This window comes from Pseudorasbora parva, chromosome 18 (assembly GCF_024679245.1).
Source record: "Pseudorasbora parva isolate DD20220531a chromosome 18, ASM2467924v1, whole genome shotgun sequence".
Taxonomy (NCBI): domain Eukaryota; kingdom Metazoa; phylum Chordata; class Actinopteri; order Cypriniformes; family Gobionidae; genus Pseudorasbora; species Pseudorasbora parva.
In genome coordinates this window covers 24,027,948-24,054,481 of record NC_090189.1, presented here as the reverse complement: position 1 = coordinate 24,054,481, position 26,534 = coordinate 24,027,948, and the positions used below count along the sequence as shown (strand labels likewise).

General features: G+C 37.6%; 1 protein-coding gene across 3 annotated transcripts in view; it reads left to right on the top strand.

The window, feature by feature from the left end:
• The first annotated feature begins 1,422 nt into the window (after nt 1-1,422).
• slc8a4a (solute carrier family 8 member 4a) overlaps nt 1,423-26,534 on the top strand; it is an 85,051-nt gene continuing 59,939 nt past the window's right edge. Inside the window, exons 1-3 of one of the 3 annotated variants that reach the window (XM_067422839.1) lie at nt 1,423-3,800; nt 4,074-4,160; nt 4,656-4,690. The gene's annotated coding sequence lies outside the window, so the exon portion shown is untranslated. Of the gene's footprint in view, nt 3,801-4,073; nt 4,161-4,600; nt 4,691-26,534 lie in introns of all 3 variants that reach the window. The other 2 variants (XM_067422838.1, XM_067422837.1) reach the window with 2 other exon arrangements.

Genomic DNA, 26,534 nt, shown 5'->3' with positions numbered 1-26,534 from the left:
TGCATATCTTGAAAAGGTTCTCTAAACGAGCTATTAACCTAATCATCTGAATCAAATAATTATCTCTTAAACACCTGCAAAAGATTCGAGGCTTTTAAAAACTCCCAGCCTGGTTCATTACTCAAAACCGCAATCATGGGTAAGACTGCCGACCCGACTGCTGTCCAGAAGGCCATCATTGACACCCTCAAGCGAGAGGGTAAGACACAGAAAGACATTTCTGAACGAATAGGCTGTTCCCAGAGTGCTGTATCAAGGCACCTCAGTGGGAAGTCTGTGGGAAGGAAAAAGTGTGGCAAAAAACGCTGCACAACGAGAAGAGGTGACCAGACCCTGAGGAAGATTGTGGAGAAGGACCAATTCCAGACCTTGGGGGATCTGCGGAAGCAGTGGACTGAGTCTGGAGTAGAAACATCCAGAGCCACCGTGCACATGCGTGTGCAGGAAATGGGCTACAGGTGCTGCATTCCCCAGGTCAAGCCACTTTTGGGCTACAGAGAAGCAGCACTGGACTGTTCCATTGCTGTCCAAAGTACTTTTTTCGTATGAAAGCAAATTTTGCATGTCATTCGGAAATCAAGGTGTCAGAGTCTGGAGGAAGACTGGGGAGAAGGAAATGCCAAAATGCCTTAAGTCCAGTGTCATGTACCCACAGTCAGTGATGGTCTGGGGTGCCATGTCAGCTGCTGGTGTTGGTCCACTGTGTTTTATCAAGGGCAGTGTCAATGCAGCTAGCTATCAGGAGATTTTGGAGCGCTTCATGCTTCCATCTGCTGAAAAGCTTTATGGAGATGAAGATTTCGTTTTTCAGCACGACCTGGCACCTGCTCACAGTGCCAAAACCACTGGTAAATGGTTTACTGACCATGGTATTACTGTGCTCAATTGGCCTGCCAACTCTCCTGACCTGAACCCCATAGAGAATCTGTGGATATTGTGAAGAGAAAGTTGAGAGACGCAAGACCCAACACTCTGGATGAGCTTAAGGCCGCTATCGAAGCATCCTGGGCCTCCATAACACCTCAGCAGAGCCACAGGCTGATCGCCTCCATGCCACGCCGCATTGAAGCAGTCATTTCTGCAAAAGGATTCCCGACCAAGTATGGAGTGCATAACTGAACATAATTATTTGAAGGTTGACTTTTTTTGTATTAAAAACACTTTTCTTTTATTGTTCGGATGAAATATGCTAAGTCTTTGAGATAGGATTTTTGGGTTTTCATGAGCTGTATGCCAAAATCATCATATTAAAACAATAAAAGACCTGAAATATTTCAGTTGGTGTGCAATGAATCTAAAATATATAAAAGTTTAATTATTATCAATAAAATTATGGAAAGCAATGAACTTTTATCACATATGCTATTTTTTTGAGAAGGACCTGCATTTGGCTATTTATGTTCAAGAACTATATGGTCATATAATAGGCATTTCCCCATGTCGAACTGTAGATGGCAGGAGAGATGTGTTGAATCATTAGAAGAAGTTGGATATTTCTTTGCTTATGACTCATGCCTGCAGAACACCCAAATATAGGTTAATAGGATCTGTTATTGTATAGATTGCTGATTTTATATAATCTGCTAGGTCTACAACACGGCCGCATGTCTGTGTTCGTTATATACATGAAGTTCTCCTTTTCATTTTGTAGCTATTAACGAATACATAACATTTGTAAAAAGCTCATTGACAACATCATGACTTTGGTTATACATCATATAAATAAAAAGTATTTCCATTGTTTATTATATTGTTTATAATATTATCATTTAGGTTGTTTTAGTGACCCTACTGCAATAAATGAAAAAATACAACCATCACTGAAAAAAAATATTTTTGTTGCTTGTTTAAATTGCTTAATTAAAATAAGTTACAGCAACACAATTGCTATAGATTTTGTCCTAACGTAATTTGATTGTGTTGAATCCACTCAAATATGTAAAATCGAAGTTTATTTAATATGTTTGTATTGAGATTACATTAAGGATTTGTGTTGCGTTAAATGAAACTGGGCTGGGCATGTTGGTTCCCAGCATGCTATAAGGCTAAATCAAAATATTAAATGTTTTTTTTTTTATTTGTAAAAGTTTTATTTGGTGTATTTTAATGTATTTGATGATGAAAAGAGTTGTGTTGGATGTCATAACTGCTTTGCAGAAGGAGCTTTTAATGCTTAGCCTTTAAGATGCTATAATGTGTGCTATTTGCTAATAGTTTGTGAGCTAGCAAGTGCAGTATTATGATTCAGTGTGACATTCAAATATATTAAATTAAATTAAATTGAATGAGTGAATTTATGAAGTTGAATGCCCGAATCATGGCAGGGAGCTCAGCCATGTCAAATTTACCATGAGGTTACTTGATTGGGTCACTTAAAAAACTTCATTCCATGATGTTGAAGAACAAATTAGGCTATGTTTGCTTAACCTAATTGATTTATGTGTGACTGATGTACAAGATTAAATCATATAAATCTAACACTTTTGCCCCAAGTGATAGGTTATTAAACCAGGTTTACTGGCCTTGTAGTTGGTTTGAGATGTTCTGTCCAAGCTGTTCCATTGCTGGCTTAAAATTTCTAAAACCATCCAAGAGGGAGATTGAGAAACCATCTAAGACCAGCAAACCAGTGTAGGCTGGATTAAGATGTGTGTTGTCTTCCTCACCCAAAGCAATCAAGAAGGACTTTGCCTTCAATTTTAATAGTTGGCTAGAGTTATTCAAAGCATCCAAATAATTATTTAATCTGTAGAGGAAGATTTTTTTGTTGTTGCATAAAACATTACGAATTGAAAGTAACCCTGATAAACTGTACTAGACGCTAACTTGTTTATTATACCTGACAAGGGTGAGTATCACCCTTGAAGCACTAGAGTTATTGTTTAAGTGTCATTATTGAATCAGTGTCACTAGTAGAGGGGCCAGAGGTGCAACGTTGATGTATTGAGCCCCTCTGACATGCACGTGCTTTTACACTAGCCAAGATAATTAGCATTTCTAATGTCTGTCTGTGCTACATCAGTGCCAGTTTGATGAATTATCGTCCGGTGTTGGCTCGCAATGCCTGCCAGTGACACTGGCAAACCTGTACGCGCTGTATAGGAAAATGTCACCTCCCCTCTTTCTGCAGTCCACGCTGCTGCCGCTTTTCGCACCGTCTCAGCTTTCTGCAGAATCCATTCGCTGAAAAGAGAAACAGTGTTCATTTCCATATTACCTTTTCCAATAAACTCCGCCCGTCTCCTCCATCCTCATGGCGAGGCTGATGCTGATGCGAGCGAATAGTTAACATCTTCTCATTCACTCCCTCTGGCGCCACACGTCCATGTGCGGCTCTGATCATTCTTCTCTTTTTCTCTCTCTCTCTTTCCCCCCAATGTGCATTATATACTCTCCGGTTTTTATAGAAGGCATATTTTTCAGCAGTCTTTTTTTTGTACCCCTAAAATGCCATTGCTGGAAGCAGGCATTTGATCTTTTTCTATAGTGTTTGGAATTATGTGAATGGGCTGAAGATCTTTCGAATTGAGATTTTAATTCACGTCTCGTCTTGAACGTAAGACGCTCGTTTCTTAAGATTACTCTCGTCTCGAGTCTACAACCGGATCGGATCGCGCGTGTTTATGTTAGTTGTTTGTATTGTTTGAACTGTCAAATCAAGAGCACCGCTGTACAGCTCGCGCGCATCACCGCTGCTCCATGGAGACATGAGCCGCGCGCACCGAGCTCATTCACTGTGAATTGAACCGAACTACAGCAAGTCAACACCGAGTGTCCACCGGAATCCACACACCGTCATTGTAAGTACGAATTTACTTAACACACCACATTACACTGCAACTCTTACAGCATTATTTGCTGTTAACCACCGGACTGTATAGGTTTATACGCGAAGAAAGCGAATTGATTATTGCAAGAAATGAGTAATAGACTGCATCCTCCATGTTTTCAGGTTACTTGGTGTCATAATAGACGATTCTATGAAAAGGAAACTCTCCCTTTCAAATATCTCATAGCCTATTTATTTAAGACTATGTAGACGTGTCTAATTTAAACCTACATTTTTTTTTCAGGTACAAAGTTTGTCATATTTCGCACAGCCCACAGGAGCTACCCAACAAAATGAACCGCTGTTAACGTACATTTGTCTCTCAGAGCAGGTAAGATTGACTTTACTCCTGTATTAAACCGGGTTAATTGAGTTACTATTAGGCTATCTGCGCACTTAGCCGCCATTCTCTCTTAAATGTTTTGTACTGACCCCGCATAACTAGTAGTAAGAGCCACATAGTTTTCATACTGGCTTTGAATACTTAGCAGGCACAGTTCTCATGGAAACGCTCTCCTACTCTCACTACAGAGGCAGCCCACCTGTTTCAGATAAACATAGAATGTGATATGCCAGTATGCTGTGGTATGTAGGGAAACCCTCAGCTTCCACATGCATTGACTTGAGATCAAACAATTATACCCATGTAAATGTATTTCCCCCCGATACACTGGGCAGGTTTATTTCTCCTCCCCACAGTGTTTATGTGATGCGTAAGAAACCTCTGGCTGATTTTGGCATGTCTTCCTACCTTTTATTTTTGTACTTTAGTGACTTTCATTGTATGGACAAAAACATACTTCAAAATTTCTTCTTTTGTGTTCAGAAGAAGGAAGAAAGCCATTCAAGTTTGGAATAAGGGTGAGTCAATGCTGATAGAATGTTTATTTTTGGGTGAAGTATCCTTCTAACATATAAGCAAATATAACAGATGGTCATTTTGATAGACCTGCTCTCACATGACACACAAAATACCATATGTCCTCACAAGGGAAATCAATTACGCCTTTAATTTCCGTTATTATATAATTATACTTCAACAAAACAGACTGTAGGCAAATGATACTCCTGCAGCCTGTATTTCAAATCAGTCCTGTCCATTTTCACTTAGGTTGATGGCATGAAATAGTCGGAAATATGTATTTTTAAGCCAGAATCTTAAAGTGTGCCAATAGGTACAAGCATCATGCAATCATTAAAGCTAATAAATATATCATGTTTTTTTTTTTTTTGCTGAACACTTGATTTAGCTTGAGTCTGGTCTCGGTGATTCTCTCTAGCTGTAAACTGCTATGTGTTCTCTTGTTGGAGCTCTTGGTCTCAATGGCATTTTTTCCTTTCCCCTAATGCCTGGAACCATTACTCACAGCTTGAGCTAATCTTAATGTTTCTGGCGAACTGAAAATAATCCTATTCTTGCTAAAGGCGAAATTCAGAAAGTGGTTTGTTTCCACTGCTGCTGCTCCTTTCATTATGTGGCGTGTCTGAATATTTGTACATCCGCTTGCTCTGAAAGCTCCGGAAGATGTGAATTATGTCGGCCAAGATTTAGAAGCCCAATTTTGTTGCAAGCATGAGTTCCCATTGGATTGTAAAGCCTGTAAGTCTCTCCACGAGAGCGCCATATGTGGCACAAGAATTATGAGTACAACTGTGTGCAACACATCCAGAAAATTGGATGTTTAAACCTTTTTTTGTTGTTGTTGTGCAGGCTAAAAGTTGTTCTAAGTCTGAGGTTCTTCCAGTGCACTTTTTTATGTCTGATGGTTGTCTATGTGTGATCCCTTTAGTATCACCATCCTCAATGAGAATCCTAAGCCTTCAAATGGCGTTCTTCTCGCTTTTACTTGCAGCTCGACCACCATTATTAGAGTCAGAGGCCCAGCACTAAAGCCTTCATATTTCACCCACCGTCCACAGCTCGCCTGCCTTTACAAATGATTAGCACTGTAAAAGCCAGCCAAGCGAACCATTAAAATATCTTGCCCTTCTCACATCTCTGCACATTTGAGGTAAGTAAGCTCTGTCAAGCCGTGTTATAGATAATATAAATATGTAGCCTTAATATGATATATTTTTGTCTGTAGCATTTATCTTGACCAGGACCACGTCCCTAAATGCATTGAAGCAACTGCCATGTGATTGGTTAATTAGATAATTGGATTAATGAGAAATTGAACAGGTGTTCCTAATAATCATTTAGGTGAGTGTATTTAAAACTGAGGTTTACTTAATTGATTTGTGTGAAAGCTGCATGAAATATTTGTGTTGACATAACTAACTGGGCAGTGGATCTGTAATTCCCAGCATGCTTTGCAAGGGACTGCGTTAGGAGAGTAAATTTAGGGATTAAAGTGTTATTTTGTGTTTTTCTGTAAAGGGAAAGTGTTTTAAGTTAATGTAAGTCTTTAATGTTCAGTTATGTTGGACATTTAGAGGAGTTTCTGTAATTTTGTTTTAAATTCTGTGTTACCATATGCTGAATAGTGGTGCCTGGGCTTAGGCTGTGGGCACTCATGCTAATGGAAAGAGTTACACTAGCCTGTAAAACAACATAACGCCTGTAATTTCAAAGTGAAAGCTTATATAGACCCTATACTTAAAAGCACTATTTTTTTCTTCTTGGACAACCAACCTAAATTTTAAGGTAAATTTAGGAGCTTTCTGAAAGGATTCTAAGAAGCTTTAAATGGTTAGTTCACCCAAAAATGAAATTGATGTCATTAATGACTCACCCTAATGTCGTTCCACACCTGTAAGACCTCCGTTCATCTTCAGAATACAGTTTAAGTTATTTTATATTTTATTCCCAGAGCATATGCAGTCTATGCACACTGTACTGTCCATGTCCAGAAAGCTAATAAAACATCATCAAAGTAGTCAATGTGTGACATCAGTTGGTTGATTAGAATCTCTTGAAGCATCGAAAATACATTTTGGTCCAAAAATAACAAAAACTACGGTTTTATTCAGCATTGTCTTCTCTTCCGCGTTTGTTTTCAAACCTCAAATAAAGATTCAAACGGCCATGAATCAGTGTATCGATCAATGATTCGGATCGCCAATGTCACGTGATTTTAGCAGTTTGGATCATGTGTCAAACGTGTGTGGAACAACATTAGGGTGAGTCATTGAAATGACATCAATTTCATTTTTGGGTGAACTAACCCTTTAAGAATACGGGCCCTGTTTTAAAATGTAGTGAGTTACATCATAAGGTGACTAATCTAAATACTGGTGTAAACGTGTTTTAAAGCATTTTGAACTTGTTCACTTTTGATCACTTTCAAAGGTAGTCAAAAACGCATTCAACCGTATTGCTTTCGTGGAGTAAAGCTGAACTTAAAGTCCTCCTATATATAGTCAATAATTTTATAAATTAAAACTCATCTTTGAACCCTGAATTTACATATAAAGTTTTTTCCCTGTGAAAAAGCCCTTAAAATAGTTTCTTTGTAACTCTACACCCTTGCTTCATTTAGTATAAGCAGAGCCATGAATATACAAGTGCTTGTATATTCTCCACTCACTCATTTAAGGTTGTATACAAGTCAATGTATCAGAATGGTAATGCTTTTTATTTATCGCTCTCTACAATGTTGAACACATAACGGTAATTAATATGATTAGCCTTTTGCTTGATTATGCTATCAAACAGCTAATAATATTTAGCAAAATTACACAAACCATGTTCCCATTCGTCGTTTCAGTCAGCCTTCTTAACATCTGTATCCTTAGAAACGCTTTGAACAGAATGTCATTGGAGAAAGATATAGTTCATCATTACATCGTAATATACTTAATTTATATAATTCACCTGCTCAATTGCTAAATGTACCCCATTTTTCATATCAACAGAAAAACATACCAGGATAACGTGGCTTCTCTTGAGACTCCCTTGTTTCAGAGAATAATTCATGATATGCTAAAGCCCTCCCACACGTTGACGTGATTGGTTACAAGGTAGCCAGTTTTTTTTTTTAAAGAAGCGATGAAAAAAACATTGCTAAGGATCTGTGGCCAGTTAGAAAACGTGTACCTGAAGATTACAGAACACCATTCACACTGTCCAATTAAAATTACTACAGCAACAATCCTCAAAATAAAAAAAATAAAATAAAAAAACAGTTTGGCAATAATGAATGAGTATACATTCATGTTCCTGCTCAGATACATTTTTCACCTTTGCTAAAGAATGAAGCGGCGAAAAAAAGGAGGAAACCACAGCTCTCCAAGAAACACTCAAATTTGTCAAAATGTTTGGCAAAAACAAAATGCTTACAACAAAAGCCACATCATCCCAGTCATGTGTCATTGGCTGTACCAAATGGGACTTCTGGGTTTTAGGATTCTGGCAGCTTGTAATTGTAATGAAATGTATCTATAACAGGTAATAACAGGGAGTCTGTTCATGCTGAGAATATTTAAAGTGGATAAGGCATATACAGTGGATACGGAATGTATTCAGACCTCCTTAAATGTTTCACTCTTTCTTATATTGCAGCCATTTGCTAAAATAATTTAAGTTCTTTTCTCATTAATGTACACGCAACCACACCATATTGAAAGAAAAACACAGAATTGTTGACATTTTTACAGATTTATTAAAAAAGAAAAACTCAAATATCACATGATCCTAAGTATTCAGACCCTTTGCTCAGTATTAGTAGAAGCACGCTTTTGATCTAATACAGCCATGAGTCATTTGGGAAAGGTGCAACAAGTTTTTCACACCTGGATTTGGGGATCCTCTGCCATTCCTCCTGGCAGATCCTCTCCAGTTCTGTCAGGTTGGATAGTAAACGTTGGTGGACAGCCATTTTCAGGTCTCTCCAGAGATGCTCAATTGGGTTTAAGTCTGGGCCCTTGACCATTCAAGAACAATCATGGAGTTGTAATGAAGCCACTCCTTCATTATTTTAGTGTGCTTAGGGTCAATGTCTTGTTGGAAGGGGAACCTTCAGCCCAGTCTGAGGTCTTGAGCAGTCTGGAGAAGGTTTTCCTTCAGGATATCCCTGTACTTGGCCGCATTTATCTTTCTCTCGATTGCAACCAGTCACCCTGTCCCTGCAGCTGAAAAACAGCCCCACAGCATGATGCTGCCACCACCACGCTTCACTGTTGGAACTGTATTTGACAGGTGATTAGCCGTGCCTGGTTTTCTCCACACATACCACTTAGAATTAAGGCCAAAAAGTTCTATCTTGGTCTCATCAGACCAGAGAATCTTAATTCTCACCAGTCCTTCAGGTATTTTTTAGGAGACTTTCATGTGTCTTGCACTGAGAAGAGGCTTCCGTCTCGCCACTCTTACATAAAGCCCCGACTGGTGGAGGGCTGCAGTGATCTCCCGTCTCCCGACTGAATCTCTGGAACTCAGCCGGACGGCCAGCTCTAGGAAGGGTTTAGGTCAACCCAAAGGTCTTCCATTTAAGGATTATGGAGGCCACTGTGCTCTTAAGAACCTTAAGTGCAGCAGAATTTTTTTTTAAACCATGGCCAGATCTATGCCTTGCCACAATTCTGTCTCTGAGCTCTTCAGACAGTTCCTTTGACCTCATGATTTTCATTTGCTCTGACATGCACTGTGAACTGTATAGAAGTTATATAGACAGGTGTGTGGTTTTCTTAATCCTGGCCCAGTCATTATAATCAAACACAGCTGGACTCAAATGAAGGTGTAGATTAGAATCATCTCAAGGATGATCAGAAGAAATGGACAGCACCGGAGTTAAATATATGAGTGCCATAGTAAAGGGTCCGAATACTTAGGACCATGTGATAATTGAGTTTTTCTTTTTTAATAAATCTGCAAAAATGGCAACAATTCTGTGTTTTCCTGTCAACATGGGGTGCTGTGTTAGCCTAGGAATCTAGATGCACTCTAGCGGCAGAAAATGTAATCTGCCCGCGAGTGTCGTCTAGCAACTCTCAATACCCTTTTGAGCTGTATTCGCCTAACTTTTGCCGGGCCAATCACATCGTGTATAGAGTCGGCGGGCGGGGCCATAATGACGATGGCCGAGTTGCGTTTGCGTGCTTCTAGTCAACACAGAAACTGGCGAACGGCGGTCTTTCGAATCAGCTTTGACCGCGACTCTGGAAGACTTGGAGTTAAGCTTTTCTCTGAGAAAAGAACAAAGAATGGCACTGAAGTCATTCTTAAAAAGGGAAGATGTGTTCGGAGTTTTGCTGACCGGATACGGCAAATGTTTTATCAACAAGCTCCGTTTCACCTTCGTTGCTCTGGTTGGTGTAGCGCTATCCTATCGCGTGCAGAGGGAGTTTGATAGACAACCGTTTATCCCGCCCCTCGGATTGAGCCCTATCAATGGTGAGTTTCCAGACCAAACATCTTGATGTGGGTCTGACTTGTCAGGCTAGTGCTGTGTGTACATTAATGAGAAAAAAAGGAACTTAAATTATTTTAGCAAATGGCTGCAATATAACAGAGTGAAAAATGTAAGAGGGTCTGAATACTTTCCGTACCCACTGTATAGTTTAATTTCTTCACTGCTAATAGGATTAGACAGAAGTGGACCAAAAAAAGTTCTAGTGACTTTCAAACATGCCCTGTCTTTTATTGTTCATCAAATAGGTAGTCCCATCCTAAACTTACACCAATTGACCAATCATGCCTTTCAAATAAAACAGATTTAAACTCTGTTTAGTGCATAAATTACACACTTCACTACATTGTTCAAATCACATTTGAGAATAAATTAATGTGGGTCTACTAGGAATTCTTAAATGCATTTAAAAAAAAAGAAGTAAATTCATGTTTTATATTTATTACATATGTTATATTATACATTAATACTTTACATAAATATACATTATATACATCAAATATAATACAAGATTATTTTTATATTATATATTTATATTCATTTATATGCTTTTTCTTACCAGCTGTTTTATATTTATTATATTTTTTATATAAATAATGTAATATAGTAAAAAAAAGTATTTATATTAATTTAAATGCCCATCACCTCTGTTGGTTGTATGGCATTTGTATGTTCTCTGCCCAGGAAACCTCAAGGCGGTTCGCTGATATGATCAGCCTTATACAACCAAGACCTCCATCACCAATAATTGCTGTTTGTAAGTGTCTCCGCTAATGTAGCAAGATAATTCTGGCTGTGAGGAAAATGCCTTTGATCTACCTCCTTGTTTTCAAGGTGCCAGCCCTCATCTAGGAACTTCAATTTAGATTTAATATTAGCTTGCTGTTTTGCTTGTAGCATTTGTGACGCAGGGAATGGGCTTTGAAGGGTTTCTCTAGAGACACTAGTGATGACTCCTCATAGGTTTCAGCTATTTATTTGCATTTTGTAGTTGCTTCATGAGGCTTATCCTCTCTCTTCCTTTCTCTATTGCTTCCCCTTTGTCCTTCCTTCCTACTCTTTCCCTCGTTCTGTTTATAGTCATGGTATTGAATGCATATTTTATGCATACTGTGAAGTTTGTGTTTGTACATCCTGTAATGAATGCTAAAACTGATAGAATAACATTAATCAAATACAGTTTGAAACATTGGGACTTTGGGAATTATACCCAAAACAAACATAGAGAGCGCTCCTAATTGTGGACTAGTTATTGTGCCCCATTCATCAAAGGCTCACTAGCCAATTGGGTTTTTACACAATCAAACACATACATTTCCTTTTGCTCGTCTAGTGTCAACACTATTTATAAAAATGCCCTTTTATTATGCAGCTTTTAGAATTTTTAATTGCCTTCCCAACTTGCTGTTTTTATATTGGCCAGGATCAGGTGAAATGGTCAAAATATTTCTTTATGGTTAGAATAGTTTCGTTTACAGTTACATGCATATTACAAAGTATTATATACAATATGCTCTGTAATATGTGACAATGGTAAATTGTAAGAAGATCTGGTGCTCTATTGTCACTGCCCACACGGTGCTGAATCGACATTAAAGAAAACAGAAAAAGGAAAATTCTGTCATTAATAATTACTCTTCCTCATGTCGTAACAAATCCATTAGACTTTCGTTTATCTTCGGAACACAAATTAAGATCTTTTTAATGAATTTTAGAGCTTTTCGTCCCTCCATTGACAGCCTTTGAAGAATACCATTTCTAGGGATGGTGGTAGGGATTGAAAGTGGTAGTTGCGTAGCTGTCAGTGGAAGGACAGAAAGCTTAGATTTCATTAAAAAAGATCTTCATTCTTGTTCTGACGATGCAGGAAAATCTTACGGGTTTGGAACGACATGAGGGTGAGTGAAGAGTTCAGATGTAAAAGCCTCTAAAAGCCGCTTTTTTGGGCTCTGTCTAACTGTTGTAACAGGCTGATGGGGATCAGTTTGAATGATAGGAAAATTCCTCATATGAGACGCGTCAGTCAAAATACTGGCTGCAAACCTGTGATTTTATACTGGGTCGTGGGAACAAGGGAATTAAGGAGCCCAATGGTTTCTGTCTCCAGATTAATGCGTGCAAATTAAATCTGAATTCTTCAAAGAATAAGCGCTGTGATATTGTTTTCTATCACTTCATTTTCATTCTATCCTCCTCCCTATCCCCATGATGGCATCCTAAAGGTTTCCAGATGGAATACGGGACTTTTGTGCTCCCCTGTCTATTCCACAGCATGAATGTAAATTAGAAGGTGGAACATTGACATTTTTTGCACTCTTTTTCCCCCTCTGTCATGGTCAGTGGGGCTGGAATGATGGGAAAATCTTCACACTTGACTGGGCAACTTCAATGGGTTTTCGCACAGTTCCTGATAACCACTTTAGACAGAAGCATTCACATGACAGTAATGGACACATACTGTCTTTTATTGAGAAACTATCTCTTTGCCAAACACTGTCCAGTGTCCATATGCATGTTTAAAAAAATAAAGATTAAGAAGATCAGAATGTACAAGAAGTCAATTAGGTTAGGTTTCATTAGCAAATTGTATTTGCATATAAAGCAGTTGTATGTGAATAATAGTGCTGGTTTTACGAATGTAGGCGATTGCAGCATTATTGCAGGTATGATTATTGCTTATAAACCACTGTATTTGTGACCATGGACCACACAACCAGCCATAAGCCGCACAAGTATATCTGTGGAAATAGCCAACAATACACTGTATGAGTCAAAATTATTGCTTTTTCTTTAATGCCAAATATAAGGATATTAAATAAAGATCATGTTCCATGAATATATTATGTAATTGTCATAACATAAATACATCAAAAATCTATTATTATTATATGTGTTGTTATGGACTTCATTTGGACAACTTTAAAGGCTATTTTCTCAATATTTTTTGCACCCTCAGATTCCAGATTTTCATATAGTTATATCTCCCAAATATTGTCCTATCCTAACAGACCATAAATCAATGGAAAGCTTATTTATTCAGCTTTCAGATGATGTATAACTCTCAATTTCAGAAAATGTACCCTGATGACTGGTTTTGTAGTCCAGGGTCACATTTTATTATTGCCTTTTATACAACAATAAATAAGAAGTTAATATCAGAAACACAATATTGCCACTTCCAGTCTTTTGTCTGTTTTTGCTGAAAAATGAATTCTAAGTGAAGAGTTACCTGTTGCACACCTGATCTCCAACCAGTTTTAGATGAATGGATTCAGTTTTACTAATTTAGACGTTTGAAATTGGGTGCTCTCAGTATAAGTACTTCTTTTGAATAAGGAATTGAACATGAATTCTTACTTTGTGCCTGCAAAAAAAATTATGTTCTATGTTGTGTATAGCATAAATTTAATGTTTTTTAACACATTCATTGTATTGTCATTGTCATGTGACATACCAAAGTGAGTTGTTTTTCACTTCACTTGCATTCATAGAAGTGTAAAGTGTCCATTGGATGTGCACTTCAGAATCTCTCATCCAGGTACTTTCTGCCTAACATTTTTATGAATACTATGAATTTAGACATACAACTCTTTTCACATACTGTTGGTTTGTTATCCCACTCTTTAATATATTAGTGTGTCTGAAGAAATCATTTGAGTAAATGATTCATACAGTCACCTACTGGTGTAACAATGTAACCTGCAGAAAGAACTAATGCACTGACAGTCTGTCTGGAACAAACACAGACAAACGGTGTGATACAAACAATGAAAACTCCCAGTGCTGTTGGACTAAATATCACATCACTTGGCAAATCAAATTTGATAACTGTTGTTGATAAACTAAATCACTAGTCACTAAAGATGAGAAAATGGCAGTGTGTCTTAACATATGGGAAAATTCTGCCTGACACAGTCTTACAAAGTATCTGAAAATAGAGCCATGTCTAAATGAGCTCATACTGGCTCTGGTGATGTGTAATTGGACAATTAAACTAATACAGAAAAAAAAAAAAAAGATTCACATCCAGACTGTGTGAATGTTGTCATTGGGAGGTTTGGCAGCAAAACGTGGCATGTTGGTGTGCGCATGCGTATGTGTGTGAATGATTGATTGTGAATGGAGAAAGGGTCGCCTTGTGGGTAACAGTCTCATCTACACTGTCACACCGTGAGACAAGCAGAGAGGGTGCCTGGGGCAAATGTCACTATGTGGAATGGAGCTAAGACCGGAGGAATAAAGAGATTCAGGTGTTATTTTTGGCTGGCAAATGCCATATGCTGCCTGTTGAGGGTCCACAGTAGGCGACCTTTCCAGATTGTCCGGGGTTGCAATGAGAAAGATGACAGGCACAGGAAATTGGTTTTAACGAGAATGAAACTGTTCACCCTGCAGAAAATGCCATCCATAGGTACTGACTCTATGGCGATAGACCGGTTCTAATAAAACCAAATTGAGGAAGACATTGTCAATGGCTCATCAATAGCAATAATACATGACAACAAAAGGCAATATGATGAAATTAATCCATTGTTTATTGCTTTGTTGACTCTGGAGAGACTAAGGCAGACATGTCATTAAAAGTCATCAGGCCCACCTTAATGTTTAACGCGTCTCATCTGAAGGAGGTTTGGTTGGTTAGCATTGGCTCAGTTAGTCCTTGGCTGTCAGATGCCATAACTACACCAACTGGACAGGGCGTGCCTCACATGTCCTAAAAAGTGAAGCCAAATCATTTTGATCGCCCCCAGGTTGCTGGATGTAGTATAGGTCATAAACTCCACCCTTTCCATGTAAACAAATTGGATGCAAGCAAAACTTAAATGTCAAATTACACATGAGATACGATTTTTTTTTTCTATTTGTCATTTTAGGCAGTTTTTATCACAATGTATGTTCAAGCGTTCTTTTTTTAAATAAGTTTGTTTTTAGTTAGGTAGCCTACTTCATGCTATAAAACGGGGAGTGATGTCACGATTGACAGCCTTGAAAGAAGGCAACAACAGGCTTTTTCAAAGATATAACTGTGGTTAGTCGTTGTATTCATTTACCTTATTTTAACAAGCTTTCTATTTGTTAACTACGATCAACTGGCATCAAAATGGTAGCAGTCAGGCTGCTTAAAAAAGGTTCAGGGGCATGTGCTTTCAATTGATTCTGCGGGAGCATGGGCGGGACCTTGATACCTTGATACTCTTCCTGCTCATTACTGCGTCACAGTTCATTTTGTCTTCTCAATTTTAGTCACATGACATTTACAGCTCTGGTGATTGGCTTAAAAAGCGCTCATGTGCAATGATGGCATATTGCATATCCGGGATGTCCTCCATAGCCATGCATCTGTTATAGTGAGATAAATGACGAACGCAAAGAATGACTTTCTCTAAGTAATTAAGGCCTCCTTTGTCTCACCAATAACAAACTGTCATGCTATGAAGCATATTTGCTTTGCACCTGTGCTTTTAACCACACCATACCATTAACCAAAGATCTATACTGTTCTGCACACCGAGGTGCACCGTCAGTCATTCTCACAAACCCTTCAGAGCTCCTGCTTACTCTGCTACAGCCCTGCTTATTATGTATTTAAAGCACTGGATGACTCCCTGCTGGTTTAGGCCTGTCGACTTCCCTCCTGTCAAAGCCACCAGGAGAGCGATGAATGCTTTATGGAGAGCGAGAGGCTACTTGAACTACTGCGATCAGGATAAACTCGCAGTGCGAAAGATCCGTTCACACATATGCCGTGTTTATTTGGCTGTCCATCGTTATAGATTACAGAGGGCGCTTGAGCAATGCTGCATGTTTCATGAATATTGATGCATATGGTGGACACGCGGACGGCGTATTGAAAGTGCGCTACATGACAGTTGTTAATATGCAGGGATCTGAGGGTGGGAGAATCTTCGTGTTTTTTTGCAGTACACAGGAGAGGAGGCTGACCCATTTAAATGGCAGATTCGACGCGTGTGGTGCCTCACAATAGGGTGAGATAGCAGGAAAACTACTAGACTGTGTCAAGAAAAAGGAAACGTGGGCACTCTGAGCCGAGGCACTGATGAGATCTGTTTCCAGCAAAAATATGGAGAATGATTGCGTATACTGTAAAATTAGACTTCGTTATATGCGAGGAATGGTAGAGCTGTGGGGTTTGCATGATTATGTAAATGTTGTGTGTTTTCGTGAGCTTATGTGCATTTTTTGTCTTTTATAATCAGGTTATTTCATAATTACAGTCTTCTGTGCAGTTTTTTTAAGTGTTTGGATACTGAAGTCGTTTCTTTCATTAGAGCCCTAAGTTCTTAGACTGAACTGCTCCCCCTCCCCCATCTCTGCCCTCCAGTGCGTGGAGCTTCAAAGCATGAGATTTCACTAAGATCTCTCTCCATCCATCTCGCCATGTGTCACTTCCTCATTTTCTATCTCAATCCTTTATGCTTCCTCTTCTTCATCTCATATTTTCCATTCTTCTTATCTCGCTACCCCTCTCATATAAAAAGAAACATGTTCTCTGATTATAGAGATGTTTGTAGAATGAAAGAAGGTGGTGTTTAGATCAGTCCACGGACTGAGCAAATGACGATGAGTCAATGGATCTCTGTGTACAGTGATGTTTATGAATGAAGCTTTTGCGAAACTGAACTGGCTTTAATCTATCTATCTATCTATCTATCTATCTATCTATCTATCTATCTATCTATCTATCTATCTATCTATCTATCTATCTATCTATCTATCTATCTATCTATCTATCTATCTATCTATCTATCTATCTATCATCTATCTATCCATCCATCCATCCATCCATCCATCCATCCATCCATCCATCCATCCATCCATCCATCCATCCATCCATCCATCCATCCATTATCTATCTATCTATCTATCTATCTATCTATCTATCTATCTATCTATCTATCTATCTATCTATCTATCTATCTATCTATCTATCTATCTATCTATCTATCTATCTATCTATCTATCTATCTCTCTACATCAGTAAATTTGTCTGTCTGTCTGTCTGTCTGTCTATCTATCTATCTATGGGGCGTTCAGTTGGCCCATCTGTCTATAAAATTTCATGAAACAAAATTCCATGTCATTTCAACTTAGGTTGAATCTATGTTTATTCAAATTCATAATACAGGATGAATAATGCTCAAGCCTGCAGAGTATTTTCTGTTTTTTTCTCCATTAATATTGTTGATGTTACATAATTGCTCATTATTATCTTCCATCTACACCATGGGTTGTCTCCAAAGATATGTTTTGTTTTTTTCCTCATGAAATCATGCTGTTGGCCTACGCCATTATTGTCCATAGGAGTCCATCTCATTTCATCCTGAAGAGATAAGAAAGATGATGTGGAAACACAGGATGTCCCCATTCCAGCCTCATCTAGTCAAATGAGCACTCGCTTAACGATGAAATGTGACACCGGTGACATTAAAACATTCTCAGAAAAGGCCGGCTTAATTTCCTGCCAATTATGACATGCCCTGTCAAAGTAGCGTGAAAGGGCCTGCAACATAGAAAGGAACAGATGAAAGAGAAGAGCATGGAAATGAAAGACTTTCACAGGCCTGATCGTGGAGTCATGGGCAGTAATGATGATGAACAAGTGGTGGTTGTGTTGTTAAACATCGAGCTGACCTGCTGCTTTTCTCAGTTTGTTTCCTAATTGGGTGTGGTGTATTAGTGAGACACAGATTCCCCATGCTGGGCCGTGTGTGTGTGTGTGTGTCATGCTTTCTCACACCTCTCTGAAATGCAACATGACTGCCTGCCTGGCCCTAATTGATCATCATTGTTATGTCTTTGTTATAGCTGCACATACACTATAAAAAATCTAACTCACAAAAATTCAGACTAATGGTTAAGTTTTAGTTAACTGGATAATTAAATGCACAAAAGTTGGATTAACCAGTGAAAAGAAGTTGATTGAATTGAGTAAACTCTAAAATACCTACCGCTGTGCAGTAAGTTGCCTTACAATTTGTTAGGGTTACTTCAGTGATTTAGCATTATGTTTTATATTTAAACTGGGTAATTAATGTAGTACAAATGTGAAATTATGTTTGCATTTGGTGCTTTCTAGACTGAAAAAATAAAATAAAATAAAAAAACAACTCCCAGAATGCACTTGATTCGCTGCCCAATGAGGCCACTCCAAAAGCCAGTGCCAACCCCCTACTGTTCTGTTAATTTTCATTAAATCATTTAATTCAGTTAGAGAACAGACACTGCAATTAAAAAATGAAGGTGTCTGTTCAATAACGTGTGAGTAAGCCGAACGAGAGTCACGGCACAAACGCAGCAGGAGTCAGATTACATTCATCACTAGAGGTAAGGGTAAGCGCGGCCACGGCATTCATTCACTGCGCCTGTTCAGTCTGCCGCGTTTTCAGTTCATGCCTTTGGAAGATTAACTTTCATAGGAATTACTTTGAAAAGTTGAAACACCCCACACCGCTCTGTTTACATGAATGCCTGCGGCTGCCTGAGCTGAGTGCTGTAAGTACAATCCCACCCCCCATGGACGGGTTGGAAACATGCGGAAATAACTCCTTCTACTGGCTGTAATCTTTAGCCTCTAGCCAAAAATCCTCCGATGACGCAAAATGGCGATATTTGCATCAGCAGAGGATTTTTTTCCAGAAAATAAAATACATAAATCTCTCATCTCAGGTGAATATGAGGGGGATAAGCGTGATAATTTGAATATGATACAAAGCCATATGCTAAATTGCTGAAGTAACCCTTTAAGTTATGTCAAGGTTTTTTTTGTTTTTTTGTTTTGTTGTTGTCATTTTGGAGAAAACACATTGTTTCTAAGGCCCAGTTTACACCTGGTATTAAGATGCGTTTTAGTTGATTGGATCACAATGATGCAGACACATACCTGTACACCTCTTAATACCAGGTGTGAACAGAGCCTTACTTTCTTAATGTGGCTTTGCAGCTTTAAATAGACTTTATTCCAGCTGGATAAAGCTCCAAACTGCTCTGCACTTTTACAAGTCTCAATGAGGAGCCATAATGATTCTTTGAGCAAATGTTCTCTGTGACACAGTGTTTAATATAAGCTTTGCCCTGCTTCATATCCACTAGTGTTTCCACAGTCCATTTCTGCACTCAAATGGGAAGATTTTAGGGGGAGATTCCTGTAAAGAAGCTAAAATAAGACGGAGGGATGTCTGGTAAATATTGACTGCTATGGAAGGAAAAGGAGGAGGATGGAGGGACAAATATTGACAAATCTGTTAATAATCGTCAGCTGAGAAAAATAGAAGATATCTTTATGGGTGAATCTCACCTGAAACCTGCCAACAACATGTCCTGATCATAAAATCACAAGCTATAAACAGAAGCTTATTATAGGGCCTGTAAGATGTTTTGCATTGAGTTGATTCTGAGTGAAATTGTATCATATGAGCCAAAAAACTGTAAGAGAGTAAATAATTGTCTTTTTAAATGTGAAATGTGTTATATTGTGTGTAATAGTCGAAAAAATGGTGGGCTAGAGGCAGGTGAAATAGGGAAGGATTAATGAGAATCATGTGGGCTTAGATGTGCAGATATCTGTGGTGAGTCCATAGTGAATCCATTAGTACTGACGTTTTGACATTGCTTGATTTGAAGCTAGAAAGAGTTTTTACCTCCTGTTCTACCTTAACCAACACTGTATTCAAGCTTTTTACCTCTGTTATTCCTTTGTTTCCTTTTAATTTTTCCTCCATTCCATTCTGACACATGCTTTGTTACCTGCCAGTCTGTCTGCCATTTTCTCCTATTCTTTCTCTTTTTCTTTATTGCTTTTTACTTTTTACTCTACACTCTTCTCCTCAGGAGACTGAACCTGTCCTTCTCTCCCTCAAAGTTAAACTTGCTTTTACTCTCCAGGCAAAGGGACTAAAGCATTTATATTTTACCACCGCTAAAAGCTTTAAGCGAGATTAAGGATTTAACAGTCTACTAAAATCACTCAGCATATTTAAAACAACTCTATTGCTTACATAAATTCGATCTTTTATAAATGTGTGATATTTTGTCTTCGTAGAGGCACTATTACAGTCAGGCATAGCTGGAGGTTTCATGTTTTATGGAGCTACTTATAGTTGACATTGATATGCCTCATTTTACAGAATGTGTACAACATAAAACTCAGTGCTAAGAAAATTAATTTTGAAAACACTATGGGAAGACTATTTTTGTGTCTAAATGAAAGGTACAAATAGAGTGCCGTTACCTCTTAACAAAACAGTTTTCAGACTCACTGATTCTTTGGGCAACACTTTATCAGAGTGAGGACAGTTGTATTGTATGTTTTACATTTACATTTATGCATTTGGCAGACACTTTTATCCAAAGCGACTTACATTCAAGTTACACATTTTACATTTTTGTCAATTCTTGACAAAACTGTTTTGAACCAATTCTTGACAAAAGGTATTACCGTTTTATTGGTAACACCTCACAATAAAGTTAGCAGTTAATGCATTGGGTGTCATGAACTAACAATTATCAACTTTTTAAAAGTTTGATTTTAATAGTATTAATTAATGTAGTTTAATGTTAACTTTTCCCCATCATCAAAATAGTATTATGCACCTTCTGAAAGAGTACAAAATTTCCAGATCAAAATTGTTTATGCGCGTTGTAGTTTTTTGACAAAAATGTGACTTTCTTAGCTTTTTGTTACATTTTAATTTTTTTATATACTAACTATATGCATCCTTTATATTGCATTTTCAGATATTCATACAAAAAAATATTCTGAAGGCCATGAAAGTTTTGTGAAAATGATCAAAATGTTGGCATTGGCTGGCAACTTTTTAAAAGAATGCTATAGATGGGAAAGAGTTTATTTATAAAAAATAATAAATAGTTGTGCAATGTTAATTCCTGATTATTTATAATACATCAATTATTCTTTATTTATAATGAAATTTGACTTGACAATAAAAAATATATGCATATTATTAGTTTTTCAGTGATTCAGTCAGTAAATAAGTAGGTTGGGACAAATGACTCTCTTTATATGCGAGTCATTGAATCATTTACACAATCGATTTGTTCAAACACTGATTAATTTAGGTAAGAATCATCTGACTGTCGTTATAGATGCCATCATTCACCCTACCGATTTGTGATTTAAGATGTAATTTAAGAACATTACTGATTAATTTAATAACAGATCAGATTATTCAGGAAAGAACAAGTGATTATCATCAAGTAGTGATTAATTCATTTACACAACTGACTTGTTAAACTCCACTATTGTGTTTTGCCCAGAGACATGAAAGTTGTTTCTGCTGATTTAAATAATTTTCTACCAAATATAGACAATGTAGCTTCAAATATTGTGTCTGACATGCAAGTTAAGCGATTTTAACATCTTGTTTATTGGATTCTTGTATAAAAAGCAATATCGCACTTGCTATCGTACTGGTGGTCTAATTATCAATGATTACCTGTGGTTATTGACATTCAGTACAGTAGTCTTGCACATGTTATATTGATAAACCATAAGCTGAAATACCCCAATGAGCTTGTTTAGTCACTGTCCACAGGTGTGACATGATATGCTCATGTAACGTGTGCAGATAGAGTGTCACGGCAGACATATGGAGAGCTGTGTTGTCATGAGAATTGGCCACAGCTAGACTCACTGGTGGAATCCCCAGTAGACTGCGCACAGCAGATCATAAAAGCCAGAAAGCTAAACACTGCAAAATTAGATCAGACTGGGCTACACACACACACACACACACACACACACACACACTCAAAACAAAATCCTGACAGATGTCTTTGAAATGATCCAAACTGTTGCAAGTACATTTAAATGAGATGAGATGAGTTTTTTTTTTTTGTTTTTTTTTTGCCAAGAGCTATTAGTTAGCTTGATGTATTTTTTAATGATCATCTGATATGTGTCTGATTTTGTAAGTCTGCAAATGAATGAGAAATGTATTCTATAGTATAGACCAGTGGTGCTGTAACTGACTGACCAGCATAACCAAAACACTCTTATGACAACTTGTAATAATTAAAGAAGCGATGAAATCACACAATATTGTACAACTTAAATTGGGTGAAAATGTGCAACCTTTAATATTTATGTTATGTTTAGGTTTACATTCTACAACCCAACTTCATGTCTTATTTTATTCATAATAAACCTACCGATTATTACAAGTTTTCATGAGACCATGCTGGAATGGCCATGCCGGAAATAAAACTATGCTTTTTCTTAAAAATCCGGCTGACCAGGAAAGTCTTGCTGCTTAATATAGCCTATTTGGGGAACAGCACCCGAAACAAAACATACTTTGAAGCCTGAAACCCTTTTTAAATGTTCATCTCTTGCAGCATCAGAATCCATAAATTATCAAGTATCGTATGTGTGCTCTTTTCCTCTGAGTGTGCATGAATCCTCTAGGCATTCAACAGTAGCTCATACTGGGTTGTGTGTTCCTTTTCCTCAGGCTTGCTCATATAACTGAGGGCTTTGTAGTGCTGCTCACTGCTCCGTTTGCCTTGCGCCCTGCCGCTAGCCATGCTTCTGTGGTGTGGATGCTCTGCATATGCCAATTAATGCAATCAGACTCTTGATGGATGTGTCCATCAATTGTAGATCCCTCTAACACCCAGCCTGAAGGATCGTAACCACAGCCATACTGCTGCCATGCAGCGTTCTGTTTTGTTCTGCCTCTCTCTCCGGCTGCAAACTTCATTTGCTTGCTTGTATGCTCTGTCATGGGAAATTAATAAGATACAGTCCAAATGGTGTGCGAGATAAGGCCCCACTCTTGATAGGCACCATTGGCTGAGAGCTCATGCTAAGGACTCAGGGAACAGCCTCTGTGCTATTTATAGGCCTGGCATCGTGTGTGGCAATAGTGGGGGAGCGTGCTTGATGCCAAGTGCATGATTTGTGCCCAGGGAAGAGCATAAAGGGTAGGGTTGGAGTGTCATATAATGTTTGAGTGTCATGCAATGTTGGGGCTGTCAAATAATTAAATCTCAATTAATCACATATAGCAAGGTTTGGTGGGAAAGTCTTTAAATTAAGATAAATAAATGATGTTACAATATTGTGAGGAAAGCAATAAACAGACATTGCTTATAGTGGCTTTAGACCCTTACTATATATTGCATATCTTATTATGTATTTATCTTAAATATTATATTATTTGTTTTATTTCAATAAGCCTTCAACTTAGGGGCCAGTCAATGCAGATTCTGTCTTAAATTATTGGCAAGTAAACATGCTCTTAATGGATATATTTGGTCTTTATGTTTTATTTTGTGTTTTATTCTGTTTTTACAGCTTGATATCCTTAGTATTCATAAGTGTTTGAATTAAATAAAGAAATATAGATCTTTATGGGTGAATCTCACCTGAAACCTGTTAGCAACATGTCCTGATCATAAAACCACAAGGAGCAAAGGGGAAATCTTTTTTTCTTAAAGAAACAGAAACCTGTTTTAGGGCCTTTTAGGGGTTTTAGTTGATTCTGAGTAAAATTGTTATACTTGTCACAACTTCTAAACATTCTTTCATCATCTTTCACCCTCTTTCCACCTATCGCTGGTGTGTTGTGAGCGCACTGGCGCTGTTTTACTGTGTCGAAAAACGAATGAACGGTACACGGACCAGTTTCTCACAACATCACAGTATTAAACAATTATTGAATAAATAAACTGTGTTATTAAATAACAAATTGAAGCCATTTGTTTGTTTTATTTATTAAATGTCAATAAAACATCTTATCAACTAAATTCAATAAATTATTATGAATTAGATTTTTTTATCAGTAAAAAGCAAGTCTCTCTGAGCATTTTTGTCAGGCTCCTATGTATAGTTCTCTCTACCTAAGTACTGGTACTTCTGAATGGGCTTAGGCTGGGATTTAGTGGGTTTGAAGTGAAAGTATTTTATGAACGTATATTATACGTGGAGAGCATTCACTCAGTATTCTTATCTCATTTTTGACCGAAGTGGCTTTTAGAGGCTTTTGCATCTGAACTCTTCATATGTTTAAGAATAATAGTCCTTTGAATTTTTTCTTTTATGATTTAATGCAAATATATTATCAAAAACGGTGGTAATCAAATAAAATGTAACAAACATTTATCCTTAATTTTTTTTGCAAAGTGATGTTTCTGCAAAACAGAGATTTACTAAATTAAGCCATGGATTAAAAGTATATATGCTTAAATAATGTTTAAACTATGAATTATTATTACTGTCGTTGTTGTTGTTATTTTGAAAAGAACATTCTATTGTAGGCATAGTTTATTCATTTCTTCTAGTTAAACCAAAATTTTTATTTTGACGGATTGTAGAGAATACTTGTTTCAGAGACGACCTGTTTCACAGTGTATTTGACAATGTTTTTTATTCAAATAAAATGATAAAAATGCACATTAGGGGTTCTCTCAGATCAGCTCTGGAAATGTTCATGTGTCCAAAAAAAATGGTTTGTGAGACGTTAAAAACACCATGAGCATCACTCGTATGTATTAGATGAAACGGCGCTGCTCATTCACATTGAAAGAACATGCAGGTCATATATTTATATAGCAGTGTTTTGCACTTTAATGTTCACAGACCATGTCATGATTTGATATTGTACAGCTCTACTTTAGATTTATTCATTCATCCATCAGTTGCGTGTTTTACGTGACATGTGTTATACTGTATATTACATTTTTGTGATTGGATTCTGGGATTCCCAGAATGTATTCAGATGTATAGTTTTAGTTATAAACATACCTTCATCTGCACAGAGGGATGGTGTTTCCAAATATTCCATCCACATTTTTTTGATAATTGGATGTCTTCCAGGACAACCACACATTCATTTCTTTCTCTATATCCAAAGTATTTCTATATAGTAGCCAGGGGTTCATGACGGGGATGCATCGTGGATGTCTGTCTTTTCCATCTCTCCACTGCTCTAGACACCAGTAGCGGCGTTCTTTACACTACTGCATCCGACACTTTGCATTGCACTTGATGATGTAAGGAGGTTAAATGCATTGCACTTGAAAGCACCTGCTCGGCCACGGAAACCTATTCCACGAAGCTCTCTATGCACTGTTCTTGAGCTAATCTGACGGCCACATGAAATTTGGAGGTCTGTAGCTATTGACTATTGAAGTTGACCACTTCTATGCACTGTATACGCTTCAGCATGCACTGACCCCGCTCTGTGATTTTACGTGGCTTACCACTTTGTGGCTGAGTTGCTGTTGATCCTAATTGCTTCCAGCTTGTTAAAATAACACTAACTGTTGACCGTGGAATATTTAGAAGTGACGATATTTCACGTATGGAGTTATTGTACATGTGACAACCTATCACGGTACCACGCTTGAATTCACTGAGCTCCTGAGAGTGACCTATTCTTCTGCATGCCTTGGGGCTTGATTTCCTGAATTCAATGATTTGGAGGGGTGTCTCAATACTTTTGGCAATTTAGCGTACCTGCAAAATTCCATGGATAGGGAAAAAAAATTTTCCTCCTGTTCTGTACATTCTTAGTGGCTAAGTGGTCCTCATATTTCAGATTGATACAGTACTATATAAGATCAATAGTTTGCACTATATTTAAGTTGATATATTTATGTTGTAGAATTTTCATTGAATGTTCAAGGATGGCGTTATCTAGATTGAAAATAAATCTGTATTCATTATTTATTTAGTGGCTTTCTTTAGGAGTCTATAGAAAATCTATTCATGCTAGGCTGAGTCAAATGTCATTTTGCCAATAAAGCAGGCAAACTGATTTAGTACATGTCTTAATGATGTGTGGAATGTGCATATAATATCATTGAAGTAGTGGCCTTGATCATGAGATAAAGAGCACATGACAGAAAGCAGAAAATAGTAAAAGCATTTAAATCTAAAAAAATCTAAATGTTAATTTAAAAAATATATAATTGTGAATTATTTGATATAACAGGCCAACAACAATTTTATTTTTACCCTGAGAACTGATCACACATTATTCGCATGTGACTGTAATTTGCTGAAGTCAAAGACTAATAAGCGAGTACAATGGGTGAGGTCTGATTTCTACATTATTTGAAGTATTGTTGGGTTTTGTATGTTTTCATTTTTTTTTGTAATAATCAAGAATATATGTGTTGCAAAACATCCGTAACAGATGTGTTCAGTTTGTCAGGAATTGTCATATTTTTTATAGAGTTGGCTAGCTTGTGGTCTCTAAAATGTACTCTCTAAGAGTTCACCATGATGCAAGCTGTCTTATGCTGTCAGAAACTCTGTTCGCAACCAACAGCAACCTCATTCTCCTTGAATGAACCTGAACTATGTCTGT